We start from the raw sequence: 17816 nt of genomic DNA, 5'->3' as shown, positions 1-17816 counted from the left end.
TGACAGCAGCAGCAGCAGCAGCAGCAACAGCAACAGCAGCAGCGGCAGCAGCAGCGGCAGCGGTGTTAATGTTTCAAAGCATCCGCTCTGAAAATCAGTGCAGGCAACCGCAGCGTCGTCCTAGGCCATGTGCGGCTAACATTGTTTTGTTGCCTTGGCTGCAGAGGAATTTAAAACGAATTCACATTCAAATTCAAATACGAAAAAAAATAATAATAATAAAACGAGAAAAGGCAAAGCGAGGAAAGAATAACAGCATTTAATAAATAAATGCTCCTCAGCTAACATTTTTCTCTCGGTGTTTGTTTTATTTATTTTATTTTTGTTTATTTATTTATTTTTTTTTTTAAATATTTTTGTTGTGTGTGCGCGTAAAATATGTGAAAATTGAAAATAAAATAAAAACGTTGCGTTATAAATTATGACCGGGCCAAATATGAAATGATAATATAAAGAAATAAAGAAATACGTAAAGCTGCAAATGATAATAATTAACATAAGTATATATAGGCATGCACACATATGCATAAAAATTAAACAAATTGTATGTGCATATATTTAAATGAAAAGCGGTGTGCAAAAATTCATGCGAACCCAGCAACAACAACAGCAACAACGAAAAAACAACAGTAATATTTGTTTCTATTGCGGCTGCTGCTAACGATGATGACATTGATAATCATGATGATGTTGTTGCTGATGATGATGAAGCAGTGCAGCAATAGCAAACGCAGCTAAGAACGGCTCTCCATAGCAAAAGGTAAGTGACCTCCTTGTACACCAACACCATTACACACCATTATGCCGTTACACCATTATGCCGTTACACCAATACACCAATACACCAACAACAATTGCCAGCCAAAAACGAAAGCAATTAACGTTTTCGAGCTGCGTTTGTTCCTTTTTTTTTTTTTTTTTTTGCCACTAGAGCGGCAACAAAAATTTCATTGCATACGCACAGGGGCCGGCAGCTGCTGTTCGTGAGCAACAACCACAACAACAACGGTTAAAACAATGGAAAGAACAACAACAACAACAACAACTAGAGCAATACGTCTTACAGCAGCAAACAGCAGCAGGCAGAATCAAAAACTGTCGGCAAACATTTTATTGAATTTTATTGTTGTTGCTGCCAGCCCAAGCAATGCGCCTGCGTTGAGCCAAAATGTCTCAAGCTTCGATGTTGTTCAGCTCTGCTTATGTGAAACAGCGCGACAGCGAGAGAGGGACACACACACACACACACACACAGAGAGAGAGAGCGAGAGAGAGCTTTGAGTCAAGTTGCCTGCGAATTGAACTGACGCTCGCTCTGCTTGGTCACAGTATGCGCTTCCTTCTGTCACTGTTTCAGCAAAATCACGATATTTGCGAAGATTGTTTTCAATCGATAATCAAGCAAAAGGTTTCGCTTTTGGACTTGATTCGAATTTGCAAAATTTTCTATTTTTAAAGGATATTTTTTTTTTTTCTTGCAACAGAAATGAATTAAATTAATTTTATTAAATTGAATTCCATATTGAAAAATATAACAAAATAGAAAAGGGTTTAGGTTTCACCTGTGCTATGTTTTCTCAGATAGCTAAATTTTAGAAAAATATTAAAAAAATCATTGTCAAGCTAGACTCTATTTTCTATTAATTTCTTACTAAACAATTACACAAATTTCGTTGCCATGTTGAATTTCAGTTAACAATTATTGCGCCCGTGACGTTCACTTTAAAAATGCTCAGTCACTGTTTTGTTTTTTTTTTTTTTGCTAACTGTAAAGAAACTTGCGGCAGATACTCATTTGGCACGTGTGATACCGCAGGCACAGTTTCTTGCACTCTCGCCTGCTCTCACAACCTCACCCCCTCTCTGTGCAGTTAGATCGAGCTCATGTTGAGTTGAGTGCAAAGTTGAGCTCAACAATTTTGAGCAGCTTCTAACGAATTGAGCGCCTTTTGTGCAGCTACTCAGACGTTAACAGCCTGCTGCTCAAATAACCCAATATAGCTGAGTGCTCTGCTCCATCCCGTCACGCACTTTCTTACCCACACGCACACACACACGCACACGCACACGTAGCCCGGCATCTTTTTTGTGTGCGTCTTCGTTTCGGTATTTGTTGTTTTTCTTCCTTATTTTTTTTTCTCGCTCACTTTATGGCCGCGTTTTACGATGCCTTTGCCAGTCATTGTCGTTTTGCCTTCCACTTTCGTTCCTGTGTTGCCTTTTTATGTCATTCTGCGTCTTTGTTGCCTTCCGCCATACATTTGCCTCGGCTGTTTTGTCTTAGGCAATAACATACTCCTCCCCCCCTGCAGATATCAGCCGCCTCACTAATAACAATCGCATATAAAGCGCAGCGGCAGCAACAACAAATTGGCGCCATTAATTGTAATCAACTGAGATACCTGGAAAGCTTAGCTCTGAGCCGAAAATGTTTATGCTTGTCTGCCTTTTGTATTTTTTTTTTAAGATTTGTTGTGCTCCGAGCTGTTGGTTCACCAAACGTTTTCGGTGGTTCCGTTCACGTTGCAAACTGGTTCGGTTCATGTTTAATCATCAACTGGAAGCTGGTTCATTGGAGCAGCAGCTTGTCGTTAGTTTGTGAACAAATATATTAAATTAAGTTCATTTCTAATTTTTCAGCGAAAATTTTGTGTGATTTTCTAAAAATACTCATAAAATAAATACTCACGGTTATTTTGCTGTATATTTATTTTTTAATGCAGGAAACACCCTAATATTAAATTTAGTACATTTTTAGTCCTTCAAAGATTGTTTGTGTGATTTTCTTAAGCTTTTGAAACTATTATAATTTATTATATTTATAATAATTGCATATTTTAGTTACTTTCTTTCTGTCATTGTGACCAATATTTCCGGACTACTTATAAATATTTTGGTGTATTTTATTTAATGCAGGAAACACCTTGATATAAAATTTAGCTCACTTTTTATGTTCCAAGGGAAATTTGAGTTTATTCCAAAATATGCTGAGAATACCTTATTAATATTAATTATATTTCTAAGTGCATATTTTAGGTACTTTTCCTTCGATGTCATTAGTAGCAATATTTTAATATTTTTGACCCATAAATTAGTATTATGCTATATTTTGTATAAATTATAAACTAGATTGCATCGAAGGCATATTCACTTTTGATCAGTAGCTGCGGTAGCTAGAAAAACTAACTCCAGGAGTGCTTATGATTCTTTGTATTATGTGAAAATCAAAGCGTAATTCATTTAAAAGTACAAAACGTTCCCCCCCCTACGAACATTAACTACCCTACTAACAAGTTGTCCTTCAGGCTAGTTAGATTTATGCGACTTTTCACGCCCCACCATTGTTTCGCTGCGATTTATGAGAGTGTATTCATACATATATATATATATATTTATATATTTCGTCTTCTTCTTCTTCCTCTTTTTTTTTTTTTTTTTAAATTCGTAACTGCTTTGTTGGAACATAACTCAGATAGACGCACCCCAGCGAGGTCCTGGCTCACTCATGGGGCAAGGACGCAGAGAAAGATGTTGCCGAAAACTTTTCTTTGTTGTTTTTGTTGCTTTTTTCTCATTCTTTTTTTTTTTTTAGATTTTTTTGTTTTAACAAAGTTATTATTGCTTTAATTTCGTGAGTCAGTTGAGTTGAATGCGAGGCAAAGTTTGTTTTGGGGGTCGTCCTGATTTGTCGCCTCTTGGTTCTTGCTCCTCTTATACCCTTGCAGCGGGTATTATGATTTTGTCGCGAAATGTGCAACGCACAGAAGGAGACATCCCGAATCCAGATGTATATATGTATATATGGATCCGTCTGTCTGTGTCCATGTGAAGTAGTCCCTCAGTCTCGTCCCTCCCTTCGCTTACACGCAGAATCCTTATGTCTGAACCGGCCGGATCGGACCACTATGTCATATAGCTAAAAGATCCTAACCATACTCGGCATTATGGGAATTATGAAAAGGGTATTGCATCTTCGGCGTGCCGAAGTTAGCTCTTCTTTCTGGTTGTATTTTTTGTTGTTCGCTTAAATTAAAAAGTTGTTGCGTTCTTTGGCAGCAAGAAAGTTGCCGTTTTGCATTAGAAGCAGGCGGGGCGACAACAACGGTGACAGCAACAACAACAACAACAACAGCAACAACAACGGCAACAACAACAACGGCAACAATATCAGCATATGTATGTGTCTTGGCAAATCCGTGCACTACTCGATACTTGCTCGTCCGTCCGAGTTGCCTCGCCTCATTGTCCGCTGTTTGTTGTTGTTGTTGTTGTTGCTGTTGTTGTTGTTGCCTGCTCAAGTTTAATATGTTCCCCAAGGGCCTCATTAGTGGCGCCCCCCCGCCAGCAGCTGCCACCTAATATAAAACATTTGCTTTGCACTATTTGGCGTCGTCGCCTTTGGCCTGATTTTGGTTTCTGTTCTGTTTTTTTTTCTACGTCTTGATTTTGGTGCCGCTTCCCCCCACCCGAAAAAAAGTTGTACGAATTGAGATTAAGGCTTTACTAACTTTAAGAAGAGGGTCTAATGAGCCTATTATTATTATTATTATTATTATTATTATTATTATTATTGTTATTAGTCTGGGTCTTATTCAGATAGAGCGTGGCCGTAGTTTAGAAATGTTGCCTTCCTTTGGCTAATAGATTATGTGAAAATTGAGTGAAAATATATATTGTAAGCAGTTTTTAATTACTTAAGGTTTTTGAGAGAGCAAATTATGGCAATTCTTGACTAAAACATTTATCTTATGGCTTATAAATAAAACGAATTTATTGTTTAACAATTAAAATACACAACAAATCGCCAGCTTGCAGCTGTATTCTCGTGCTGGCCATGCAAAAAATAAATCGAAATTGTGCTAAGGTATTCAGAATCACAGCTTTCACGCGTATTTTTCACGTTGTGACGTCCTCTACAAAGTTGCGCACGTCTCGTGCTGGGACTAAAACAAACAACAACAACAACAACGACAACAACAACGAAAACAACGCCAACAGCTACGTAAAGTCAAAGTTTGCGAGTGGCCTAAAGTAATATTAATGTGCATGGCAGTTCATTGTTTAAATTACCGCCCCTTTATACCCTCGCTACCACCTTGTCATACGCAACCGCACATACTACTCTATTGCCCCTGCCACGCCCCAGAGTGCCAACTTGCCCGCCTGCCTGCCCAGTCCTAGCTTATTAGAAGCGAATGCCGGGCAGTATATACAAACATCAACAGCCAACAGGCAACAACAACAACAACAACAACACAAACAACAACAATAACAACAACAACAACAATTATAAGCTGACTGAATGGAGCAGCACTCAGCAATTATTTGCATACAACCGAGCGAGACAGAGACAACGCAGTGTATGCCTCTGCGTATGCGAGTGTGTGTGTGTGTGTGTGTGTGAGTATGAAAAACGCGTGAAAATTTTGAAAATGCACGCTCCCTCCCCAAAACGAAAACAACTTAAAGCGCTAAAGTCACGACTGTCAAAGCTTGCAATACCCTGTAGAAAGTCTGCTCAATATGTTGGCTAAGAATTTGTTTGAATATGCAGCTAGCTGCTGAGCGTGCATGTTCTTAAATCGTATATTTAACTATTTACCCGATTTAATAGATCTATGAACTGAGTATCCAGTTTTCGAGCTGTTCCTTAGGGCAGATGCGAGAATTTGTGCGAAAGACTTCGAAATCTTTTGAACAAGTTCTTAAGCCGGTTTGAGAATCATATTAAAAGTTGGGCTGCAAACGGGTTTTGATGTGAACCGGTTTTGTTGTGAACCAGTTTTGATGTGAACCGCATCGTTGTTAATTAATTTAATTTATTTATTGATTAGCTTGTCAGGTCTTCGTTTTGTATATCTTATCTGATATCGATACATATCTTGATATATTTAATCAAAATTTGGAAAGCTGAAGATGAACAGCTGTTAAACAGTTCTTACCATTTTTTGCCATCTCTCTATAGCTACGACTTTTTGTTTTGCGTACAGGGTATTAAAATCGAGCAAAGAAAACACAGAACAAACTGCTTGTTATTATTATGAAAACGTCGTGGCAGTGTCAAAATGCCAGCTGTAGCGCATAAGGGGACCAAAACCACTAGAAGGACACACGCAGGCGAGAGGCATGGGGCACGGGGCACGGGACGGCAAATATACGCTGCTGCGGCATGGTACATGGGCTGGGGAATGGGCTGCTGTGAGGTTTTTGGCCCTTGCTTTTGCTGCGCACATTTCTGAAGTTCTCAGCGCCACGGAAACCGCAGCAGCCCAAGCAGCAACCGAAGCAGCAGCAGCAACAGCAGGTCAGAAGGCATTTTGCGCTATTTGTCCAGGCTTGGACTGGCATTTTAAGTGATTTAATGTTTGGCTTTTGCTTGCCGAATTGCCGACGATGGGCGCTATGGATGCTGGGGCATGGTCTTGTTGGGTGGATGAACTGGCGAAGTGGATGCTGGATGCTGGCTGATGGGGATGGTCAAAATTACTGGTGAATGCTGCGCAAATTCAGCATAAATCTATTCACAAACAAACTTGCATAAGCTGGACAGCGCCAGAGACAGGCAGAGAGAGAGAGATAGGGGGAGGGGGGGGGGGGGGACTGAGTGGAACAGAAAGGGACAAGCAACGGCGTAATACTTACGAAATTTATGCTACAGGTGTTGCCAAGCATCTGCTGCCCTCCGCGCTGCCTTCATGGACGTGGTCGCCAACGCGTCTCCTGTTAGCCGCAATTTAATGCGCTTCCGTGCACATATAGCTTAATTCCAGCGGGACAGGGTATACCCATCACCAGCATCAATTAGCTACAGCCAGCGACAATGTGTCTGATCATTTGATACCGCCAACCCACGCAGCACAATCGTGGCTATGGCCAACATGTATGTGGTTGACTAAGCCAACTTAAACCTCAAGTTACGCAGGCTTCCGCACGGTTTGGTCAATTGAGCACCTGAGCAAGACGTTTGCCCTAATTGCCAGACGCAACTGTTCTATTTGGGGCAACTTTAATTGATGACCTGCGAAGAGGATATCGAAAAAATAACCAAAAAGATATCGAAGAAGAGGATCGGATCTGTTTTCGTCTTACTAATCATTCTGTGTACCATGTACAGGGTAATTGTTATTGTTAAATATTAGCTTAGTAATATTTGCTGGAAAGTGTAATTATTGATTTCTATTTACAAATTGTTAACCTGACAGATTAAACGCACAGGCTGCCGCATTTTGCATTTGTGTCTAGTGCTAAAGAGTGGTCTGCACTTTATCCATATATTTACTATATGTAGTTTGGTTGTACGAATGAATTTATGTGCATGCAATATCTGGTTGTTCGCATTTCCCGTAATTGATTTATCAAAGTTTGCACCTTCAATATGCTCAGCTATAAGCGTTTGTGTACCCTCATAGGTTTTGGCCATTCGTAATCGAATGCGCTTGAATTACATTTGGTTTATTGACAGTTGCAGTTTCTATTTGCGCATGCAAGTGTTGCAATTTGAAGTGTTATACAACACTGGCCATGTATTTTGCAAGCCGAAGGCTCTTTACTCACTGTCCGGTGTGCAATTAATGTTGGGGCATCCATTTTCAGTGTGGGCGTGGCAGCTACATGCGACAAATTGCGCAGACAGGCGAACGCAACAGGAGCTGCAACCAATTTCGTAGCGTCTGTCTCCCCCACAGACACACTTGAAATGTGAAATGTGAAATGTGAGCACTTGGAATGCCGTTGGCCAGTTTCGATAACAAAGTTATTGGACCAACTAGTCAACAGGCCAACTTGCCCCAGCGGCATGGGAACAAGTTGACCGAAAGCAACAGAAAAAACAACAATACGAATAACAACTACGACTGCCTCGTCCTCGTCCCTTCATGGTAGATAGCCTGTCGTATTGAACATTCGAAGGTCCTTCTAGACATACATTCACAAAGAAAATAAAAAAGCATATATACATTCAGATAGCTGCGCACTTTACACAGCGGCTGAGCTCCTTCTACACTGTTGAGCATTCCTGGGTAGCTTGTGAGTTAAGTGTTCTATCTTTATGAATTTTTCAGAGCTTACAAATGGCTTGCAAAAGTGTGTGTATACCAAAGCTAAAGATTTGGTCTACATATATAAGCAACTTTTTTATTTGGCCTGTGGGAAAGGTCGACAGTTATCGAAAAATTGAAATATTGAATATTACGACGAAGGCCTCGTTGTCAAATTTGGTGGCTCTCGGTGTGTTGAGTGAAATATGCTCAAAAATAGGTTTTTGATATCGATATTTTGATACACTCTAGACTCTAAAAACACGATTGTACATCGATACTTATCGATTTGGTGGATACCTATCGCAAATTATCGATGATTTGAACTAGCCTAGATAATTTAAACTGGAATAGAAGAAGTTTTGTTAAAAACCAAGGCTATCGTTAGCTGCCGATGATTTGAAATATTCAAGATGTTGAGTTTTGTTCTTGTAGACTCTAAAATTAGAAATTCGATACTTATCGATTTACTGGATACCTATCGCAAATTATCGATTAATTATGATTCAGGCAGGCGAAAGGATCTCTGCGATCGCACAGACCAAAAAGAAATTTACTTAACGGAGTACTTCTGACTGTTACATAAATGAGCGCGAAGCCAATATGCCCTCTCATTTGCCCCTTTGCAATTGGTACAGGGTATAACTATTGTCATATCGTACGCACAGGCCACACCCACTTCAGATCCAGCCCCGGCAATGTTGTGAGCCGGCCTCTTGCCGTCGCCGTTGTCCTGCCCCCCGCTCCCCATGCCAGCTAGCGAGGCCATGCCCATTGCTTGGGCAGTCGCCACTTTTGGCTTTTGTGCTGACAACGTCTAATTTCAATTTATTTAGCTTTCAATGACAACGCACAAAACGCTGAGTGCATTTGCTATGGATAGTATGGGGATGGGCGAGTCAGTGGGATCGTCGGTCGGGGGGCGTGGAGCGGGGAGGGCAGTTGGCAGGGCGAGTTCTAAGGCTAATTTCGATGTTGATGTCAATGTCTGCCGCCAGCCTCTGCTGAGCGCGCACTTTTCAAGGATTCTTCTTCAGGGTTGTACTCTGTGGTTGTGTGCGTGTGTGCGTGTGCGTCTGGGCTTCAAGTCAGCAGAAAAGCTGGCAAGTCAGTAAGCCAACAAAAACTTTCCAGCGCCACTTTGGCCCTGGTCCTGGCCAAAATCAACAAGTGAAAATGCAAATGTGATTATTTATTAAGCGCTTTAAATAATTCTGCTTCGCCTGTCTTTCCTTTGAGTTTCTCTTGCTTTCTGCAACTGTCTGCGTCTCCGTCTCCGTCTCCGATTCTGTCTCTGTCTCAGTCTCTGTCTCTGTCTTTGCTTTGATTTACATTTGGCTGGCTGTGGGTTGGGCTCCTGTTGTAGAGGGCAACAGGTTACAGGTGAACAACGGGCGACAAAATGGAAATTCATAGCAGGGCCAATTGAAAATTCAACAGCAAAATGCAAAATGTTTTGTAATTGCCGACGCGCGGCTTTTGTCTGCGCCCCCCTCCGGGTTGTTGTTTTTTTTTTTGGTTTCCGCATTTTTGTCCGCCCCCGCGTGCCCCGCCTGGCGTGGCTTGATTAAACGTCAATAGGATTAAAGCATTTCTGGCATTGTTCGCTTTAGTTGCCGCGCATAATTTGGCCTCCGAGGAAGCTCCAAAAAGTATAAATTAAAAAAAGAAATTGGAAAAAAAAAACACACCCGACACCTTGTTGTGAGCGGAATTTTCAATGCTCTTTGCAAATATAAATATATTGAAATTTTGTATTTTGGGCTAACAAAAATTTCCACTTGCCAAGTTACCAAAAGTCTTTCAACTTTCATAACTTTGTTAGAACTTTGCCGGTTGGCTTGCGAAATTCCATGGCTTGATGCTCTGGCCAAGTGCTGCTTCATTAAGGTAGCTGCTAGCTTAACTGCATATAAATTTATCCGCGCTGTAAAGTGACGGCTAAAAATATTTGTCAGTTAGATATTGATTAGCCTGCTTGCTGATGTTTGAATTTAATTTGGTGTCTGTGTTGGAATCTTTTCTAATGTCGTAAGTTATTTGGTGCTGGAGGCGTTAGTGGGTTCGAACCAGCTTGCTGCCTCAGGTTTGGCTTGTGTTTCGAGCCTTGGCTTATTTATATATGTATCTATGTATTGAATCAGTTTAAACTCTTTTTGTTTTAAACTCGAGGCCTGTTTGCCTACGCACACTGCCATAAATATTATATGAAATGCAAGTACAAAGCGCCAATTCCATCAGTTAGTTGATGTGCCCTTTTTGTATGATGTATTTTAATGAGGGCTTTTTTATGTTGGCGCCTGTGCTTCGGCATGCAAATTAATTTGAAACAATTTCTTTTGCTGGTTACTGGCAAACTAATGCCCGAAGTGGATGCTGCTGATGGAATGCCACGCCCCGCCATCCACCACAACGCCCCTGTATATATTTTAATATTTTCGTGGGCCGCCAGGCAGGTGAGCCGCGCTCTGTAGCTGTGGCCAAATAAGCATCATTAAGCGCTTAGCAGGCGCCTCAAGTGGTATGAAAAGTATGCCGGCATCTTGACTGTCTGTCCGTCATCCTTCTTTGGCAGCTGAATGGCCCATCCCAAGGGCTGTGTGCGAAAAATGATTTTTCAAAATCTCAATGTTGTCATTGTACCGAAAATGGGCGACAGCTGCAGCCGCCGGGCGATTTCATTTAGACGCCATCTCAACTTACCAAAGCTGCTCTTAGAACTGCCTCGCACACGGTTAACGTAGACGTGGGCGTTAACATGAACGTGAACGTGGACTGAGTGAGAAAATGGAGTAAGCGCCGGTATACGTTTACTGAAAAGGAAAAACGTGTCGTGGCACAAAATTTGGCAAGGTGTTTGTAACGCAAATGAAGCAGAAAGCAAGGTGTGAATGGTAAATGCCTAAGAAAGAACTGCTTACATGCATAATATACACACACACACACACACACACATACGCACACGCACTCAAAGTGCCACATGGACAGCCCGTACCCGTTGCCCATAATGCGCGATAATAAAGATGGATCGGATATCGGGCCAAAAGGTTCTGGCGCTCATAAAGTCCATGAACCTATAAAGTCTCCACGGCAACTGCAATTGAATGTAGCCCATGCGAAGGCTCAAGCAAGAGACTTTAAAAACCACAAGTGTTTGCCTACAAGTCAAGAGATTCGAATGCAATCCTTGATTGCGCTCTCAGCAACATTCCAAGAGGATAGGGTATGCCGGCAAAGAGAGTATAACAAGTGGACCGCGTGTGTGTCTATGCAGAACATCTAGAGCCTTGGGCGAGACTTAGCGTAGATGGAGAATAAAATTGTTTTGACATCTTACAGTTTCCAAGTGCACTCGAATAAAATGTATATGACTTGATATTTGATTTGGATATCCAGTTGTCAACCAAGCCCGAAAAGCAAATTATATTCCACTCTGTATCGAATCTTTAACCAAAGAAACCAGTTGGAACGCAGTCCGAACCAGAGATGATTTTGAAATCGTTTTAAAATAAGAAACGGTTAAGGCAAGGCTTGGTTTGAGCCAAAAAAAACGAGGGTAATTATTATTATTTTTTGTGATTTGATCTTTGTTAAAAATAGGCAACAGATAAAAGTTATCTCACAACGTGAAATGAACCAACAACAATTGAGTCTATTATTATATCTATGTTAGTTAAGAGGAGGCTTCATATCAAGAGATTTCAAATGTGAACATGATGATTATTCATAGTACATACTTTGTGTTCACTTGAAATTTGTGATCAGCATATGTTGATGCACATGTCTGTAGCTGCAGGCTCTTGTTAGCTTATTTGTACACATCTGCATCTAATTAGCTGCTATGGTCATGTGTTAAATAAATTGGCATTAGTTTAATTGCCAATAAGCTTGTGGCGATGGACAGAAACGGAGGCCAACACGTTGACGCCGGACACAACGAACGATACACTCGTGTTATGGCTTATAAATTTCCAAATGAAATTACAGCAATTGAATTAACCAATTACATTGATGAGTTCTGACATTGGGTAACCCCATGGTGAATGGTGGTAGAGGGAGGGTAGCAATCACCAAAAACTGTTGATGGGTTTCGTGCAGGTTGCCTTATTGTAAACGTTTCCATTTTGGGCCTGAATAGAAAATATGCTAGAGTAAATTACGACCGGGCAGGTGTGCAATTGTATTAATACTTACAATAAATGTCTGTCACTTAATGTAATATATTTTCGTGCATTTTCTAGAAATATGAGTTGTTGTTGTTTTTTTTTTTCTATATTCCATAAAGTCGATTTTTGACGCCTGAAAGATTAAAGTAATGTAATATGAAGAATATAAAATGCTTGCCATTTATTTGAATACGCGTTACGTCTTTAGAGGCGACACTGAAAAGAATTGGATAATAAATGCGAATTATTTTCAAAATGAGCTCGAGTCGGAAAACGTGTTGCAGTCTTGCTTTTAATCGAATGAATATGCAATTGATTATGTTTTTAATCAATTTGCATTCAAGCTAAAATCAGTTTGATGTGTAGACAATATTTGTCGCAGTGTAAATGTACAGAGTGTGTGTGGGTGTGTGTTTGTTCTATGTGCCTGCTTTGTGCCCTCGGCTTTATAAATGTTGCGCATTTTGCTTGCTCTCCGTATAGTTTCGGAATAAACGCGTGAGTGTATGCATGTATGAATGAATGTATATGAGTGCAGGGGACGAGCTGGGAGTACCCATTGTCCCCGCTGGCGCGATAAGGCCAGCCCCGTCTAGCTGTCAATCTGGCTCAGTTTGTGCTAACATGACGGAAGGCGTCCCTAAGCCTCGCATTGCCATGGCAATTTATGCCGCAACAGTTGGATAAATTACGCAAGGACCTGACCTCACGTTAAGCTCCACCCCAGGCAATACCAATATCTAGCCGCATTTCCATTTCCATTCCCGTCCTACATCTTCCCATCGTGTTTTCTATTTGGGTATATTGAATCTGTCTTCTATTTTGTTGTGCTGTGCACACAAAGCGACCCGCAGGCGGTTCGTTAAGCTTTTTCTGATTCAAATGTTGGGCATACACACGACATATTTATATAGATATATTTAGATGCGTGTGTGTGTGTGTGTGTGTGCGTGCATATATTAACAGCCTTATATGTATTGACAGTTATGAAAGTGAGTTTGTCCTTGCTCTTTATGCGCAGCACTTCCTGCACGCTGTCTGCTGCTCTTGGTCTGCAATTTATGACAATTTCATTTACACACAACTTGAACTAAGCCGCATTTTGCTGCAACACCTTTTTTTCTGATCCACCCCCTCCCCCTGGCGCACCTCTGCCGGCACTGCAGCTGCAGCAATTAGCAATTCAATGTACCAGAAAAGGTGTCAACAGCAGCCAGCTGCCAGAGGATGTCCGAAGTGGAGCATAAATGTTGAGCCCATAAAATGTTGTGAATTTTATTTATTTAATTTTCCTGTTTTTCTCAAGCTGTGCACAAACGTAAATTGAAATGCGGCGCAAATGGTTTTAATTGCATTTCAGTTGCACAAATAAATGAATACTTTTATGGACTGTTAAGGCCAATGCGAATTTTATGTTCTAATCACAGCGATTAAAGTTAATAAATTAATTGAATTTGCACTTGTGCAAAGGAAATCAAACTGTACTTGCCACAAAGCCGCTTAAATCTTAAATCAAGGTATGCGCATTGTACCCATTGAATATGGATAAAAGAGAGCATATTGACTTTGTGGAAATGTGTGTAATAGAAATTCCTCTCAGAGAAGAAGATAATATTACGAAAATTATGTGAAATGTTAACTTATAAACACAAATTGGCCTAATTGAATTTTTGTTGCGAAGTTAAAGGCTGAAACCTGGTACAGGGTACCACTAGAACGGGTGTACTCGACTAGAGATTTTGTGGAAATGTGTGCATTAGGAATTCCTTTCAGATTATAAGATATAAAGTAATGCAGATTATATAAAAACTTGACTTATCAAATAGAAATAAGCTCAATTTGATTTTTCACAGGGTACAGGCTATCACCTGGAAGTTTAGCTATTCAAAATACCTTTGAGATTATAAGATAATATAGAAAAATTATATAAAAAATTTATTTCAATTCAGTTTTTGACAGTTACAGGGTATCAGCAGAACGGCTTAAGTTGAGCAGCGCTTTTGTGGAAATGCATCTATTAAGAATTCCTCTCAGATTACAAGATAGTTCGATAAACTTGTATGCATATACACATAAAAACAGATTTTAGCACAATTCTAATTTTTATAGTTTGTAGCCTAGTTAAATTAGCTGCAACCAGGAACAGGGTATCCCCAGCTAGCTTGCACTTGGGCTTGCGGCAAATAAAGTCCCTGTCAAATACAGTCCCTGTCAAATACGGTCCCTGTCAAATACAGTCTTTGTCAAATACTGTCCCTGTCAAATACAGTCTCTGTCAAAGACAGCTTCCTCATACTTTATGCATGATGTGATACATATCTTTAGCATAACCGATATAAAAAATACTTGAATAAATTCGAATTCCGTGTGTTTCTAATGGATCTGCCTATTGTAGTCTGCATTTAATTGACAAGCACTGGCGCAGAAAAGGGGTTCGAGTGTGGAGAGTGCCGAATGATATACAAATGGATCGTAAATCTATCAACGGCCGTGTTTTGGGCAGTTTACTATGTTAGATATGGGCTGGAGGGGGGCGTGTGGTTGTGGGGAAGCGTTTGCTTGTCAATTGGTTTGGTCACGCCCACAACAAATTTTCAGCGCCATAAACTTCAATACAAACACATGCACACATACACACAGCCACACATGTGAGTATTTCAACAATTTAGCAAGCTGTACAAAAATTAGCGGCCTCAAGTTAATTAAAAAATTCTCGGGACATGCAACAAGTTGACGGCTAGCCATGACGCACGAGAATCGCGGCGGTCGGCTCTATTGATAGAATTTATGATTGCCATTGAAAATTTTGAAATTATGAAAGCGCAAGTGAGTGTGTGTGTGTGTGAGTGTGTGTGTGTGTGTGCGTGTGTGTGTGAATATGAAAAGTATTCACGGCGACGACCTTTCTTTGTCATGCAACGTAAATTTATTGAAAACACGTTGCCAGACGCCAATAAATGAAGCATAAATTCAAAATACGACAATGGCAACAGATTTATAATAGAATATATATTATATATAAACATTATATATACAAGATGAAATTGCCCGGCGCTGCACGGAAGCAATGAATCCATAAAAAGAATACAGCATTGTACTTGACAACACAAAAGAAACATTTTAATTCTTATTAAAGCTCGTTCATTTTGTACATGTTTTGCTTTGTTCCTGTGAAACATAGAAATCGAAACTGCTATTGGAATTGAACCGGCAACTTCGCGCTTCTAAGTCCGACGTGACGTTGGCAAAGCACATAAGCTGCGCTCTCTTAGTCGTTTTTCATACAAACTTTGAACATTCGTTCCCCCAACTTACGGGCCAAGTTTTCCAAAATCCCAGCTAAGCGCTCACTTGCGCGTTGAAATTTAGGCTGTGCATTTTCCCCCCCAATCAGTCAGCCAGTCTTTTATATAAACTATATAGATATATATATGCTGAGCTAAACATTAGCATGTATCTTATAGTTGCTCAAATGCTTTGCTTTGCCCACCCTTAAGCATTTTCTCGATTGCATCGTTAAGGCGTTCCCATGTGTAACGTTTTCTTTATAGTTTTTTTTTTTTTTATTTTTGAGGTCATGTGCCGTCAAGTTCCATAAATGTTGCCGTAATCGTACGCAAACCTAAATGCCAGATAGTTTTTTGCGGCTCCTTAAAGTTGCCACTGGCAACTGAAGGCAAATGAAATTGAAAAGCCATTTAAGGCCGCTTCAATGGAGCCCGAGATGGCGCAAGGTTCGTGGGTGACAGGAAGTGACCCTCTAGCTAAGCGGTCTGCGGCTGATATAATATAAATAATATATAGTATATATATAGATATATATTTTTGTGCTTTGTAACTGCATTGAATGGGATGCTTAAGAGCGAGTCCATTGTCAGGCAGTACTGCAGGCCAGATGTTTCCTTCGCAGTGAGCACAAATAGCACCGGCCGATTAAAGTCAAGAGTTTAACGCAACAAAAGTGAACAACGCTGGCAGAATATCTTTTGTCAGGCTGCGATTTTGCCAGATTGTAAGCCATTATTAACATGCACTTGATATTGAAAGCAAGTATTTCGCTTTCAATTGATACACAGCTTTTATATAACATATTTACATATATACACAGTTTTAATAGGAAATTTAGTAAGCGGCAAGCTTTGGTTATTTGGGGCAAAGCAATCAGGCTTTCACAATTTTCCTATTTCGAGAATTCAATGTCGATATTTACAATATTTAAGAATTTGTGACTCAAAGGTAAATAGAAATTTAAGGCTTCAAATTGACAGATTTATTTCAATAAGTTCTGAGAAAACTGCCGAGCAATTGAGGTAATGGAATGTCTTATTCTGACAATAAATTCATTACAATGAGGTTGAGTTGAGGCAATGGAAGGACCGTGAATATCGCGGAACTGTCTCCATACCTCTAGTTTTGAATTGAAATATATGCCTTCATCTGTATCTTATATAAGTCGAGCTCATATGTCTTTAAATAAGTCAAGCTGTATCTAGGCGCCATAAGTGTCGCTCTGCTTACTTAATGTAGTGGAGCAATATTTGTTACAATGATATTTGTTTCCTGGCTATCGAAAAGAATTCAAGCTGCAATCAGGCTGACTTCAAAGTTGTTCTGTTCATTTTGAATTGAAGCTAAAAAAAAAATATTTTATTCCCATGCGAAATTTATTTGCATGATGTTCTCATGCCTTTCGTTTTCGATTGGAAATGCGTATCCAAAATTTTGTGTTCAAATAGATCAAGTTCTTACTACATGACGTTTGCTTGGAAATGAAAGCATTTAAACCTCTTGAGATTAGATCAAGCACTTAAGTTAAGCAAATTTGCTTATTTCACATTTGCCTCAAGTTGCAGTTGGTCATTATTTCAATTTGCAATTGAGCCAAATGACAAACGCCGTCTATAAAGTTCTCCACTCTATCATGGGGTCTCTTGAGGCTAACATCACGACACGCAATGTGACAGCATGGCAATGTGGGCCAAATGGACGGAATTATTCGCTGGGGGGAGCGGGGTGTGGCAATTGCATTTAATTGCGAGCCCCAATGCAATTAGTCAAAAGCCATGCGGCAACAGCAACAACCAGTTAACGGAATGCAACACGCGAGCACTTGAAATGTTCTCATAAGCAGCCATGTAATGTGACATCATGTATCCCTTCAAGCGTGTTTTGCTCCGCTAAATTGGTTTGGTCAGCAAAAGTTGATGAGCGAGCGAGCCATCCAACCATCCAACCATCCAACCGTTCGACCAGCAACTGCGCACCACTTATCCCATGCGCTGGACGACGCATATTCAATAATAATCCCTTCTCTGGTATTAGCTACAAATGGTATTCGCTTCTCACTCCGGCACTTGGCACTTGCACTCTAACTGTCCGCTATCTCGCTCGCTTATGTTTCCTCTTCTTTTCTTTTTTTTTTTTTACGTATATAAACGCTTAATATCGGATCCAAAGCCACGCAATATTTTTTCATATGAATACGAAAGCAGCAAACACTACAGGACAGTAAATATTCGCTAAAAGAAATAGCTGGCAAAACAAAATTGTCTTTCAATAAGTTATGTTCAAACTGTGATTCCTGAATTGAAAGCTAATTGCCGCTTGCTACATA

The 17816-nt window shown here is 40.2% G+C and overlaps 1 protein-coding gene across 1 annotated transcript in view; it reads left to right on the top strand.

The window, feature by feature from the left end:
• The first annotated feature begins 481 nt into the window (after positions 1-481).
• The window catches only part of dnc (phosphodiesterase dunce), a 210619-nt gene continuing 193284 nt past the window's right edge, over positions 482-17816 (top strand). Inside the window, exon 1 of the mRNA XM_032440245.2 lies at positions 482-760. The gene's annotated coding sequence lies outside the window, so the exon portion shown is untranslated. The remainder of the gene's footprint in view (positions 761-17816) is intronic.

The sequence above is a fragment of the Drosophila virilis genome, chromosome X (assembly GCF_030788295.1).
Source record: "Drosophila virilis strain 15010-1051.87 chromosome X, Dvir_AGI_RSII-ME, whole genome shotgun sequence".
Classification (NCBI taxonomy): domain Eukaryota; kingdom Metazoa; phylum Arthropoda; class Insecta; order Diptera; family Drosophilidae; genus Drosophila; species Drosophila virilis.
Note: the sequence above shows the minus strand (reverse complement) of the source record. Positions and strands in the feature narration are given on the sequence as shown.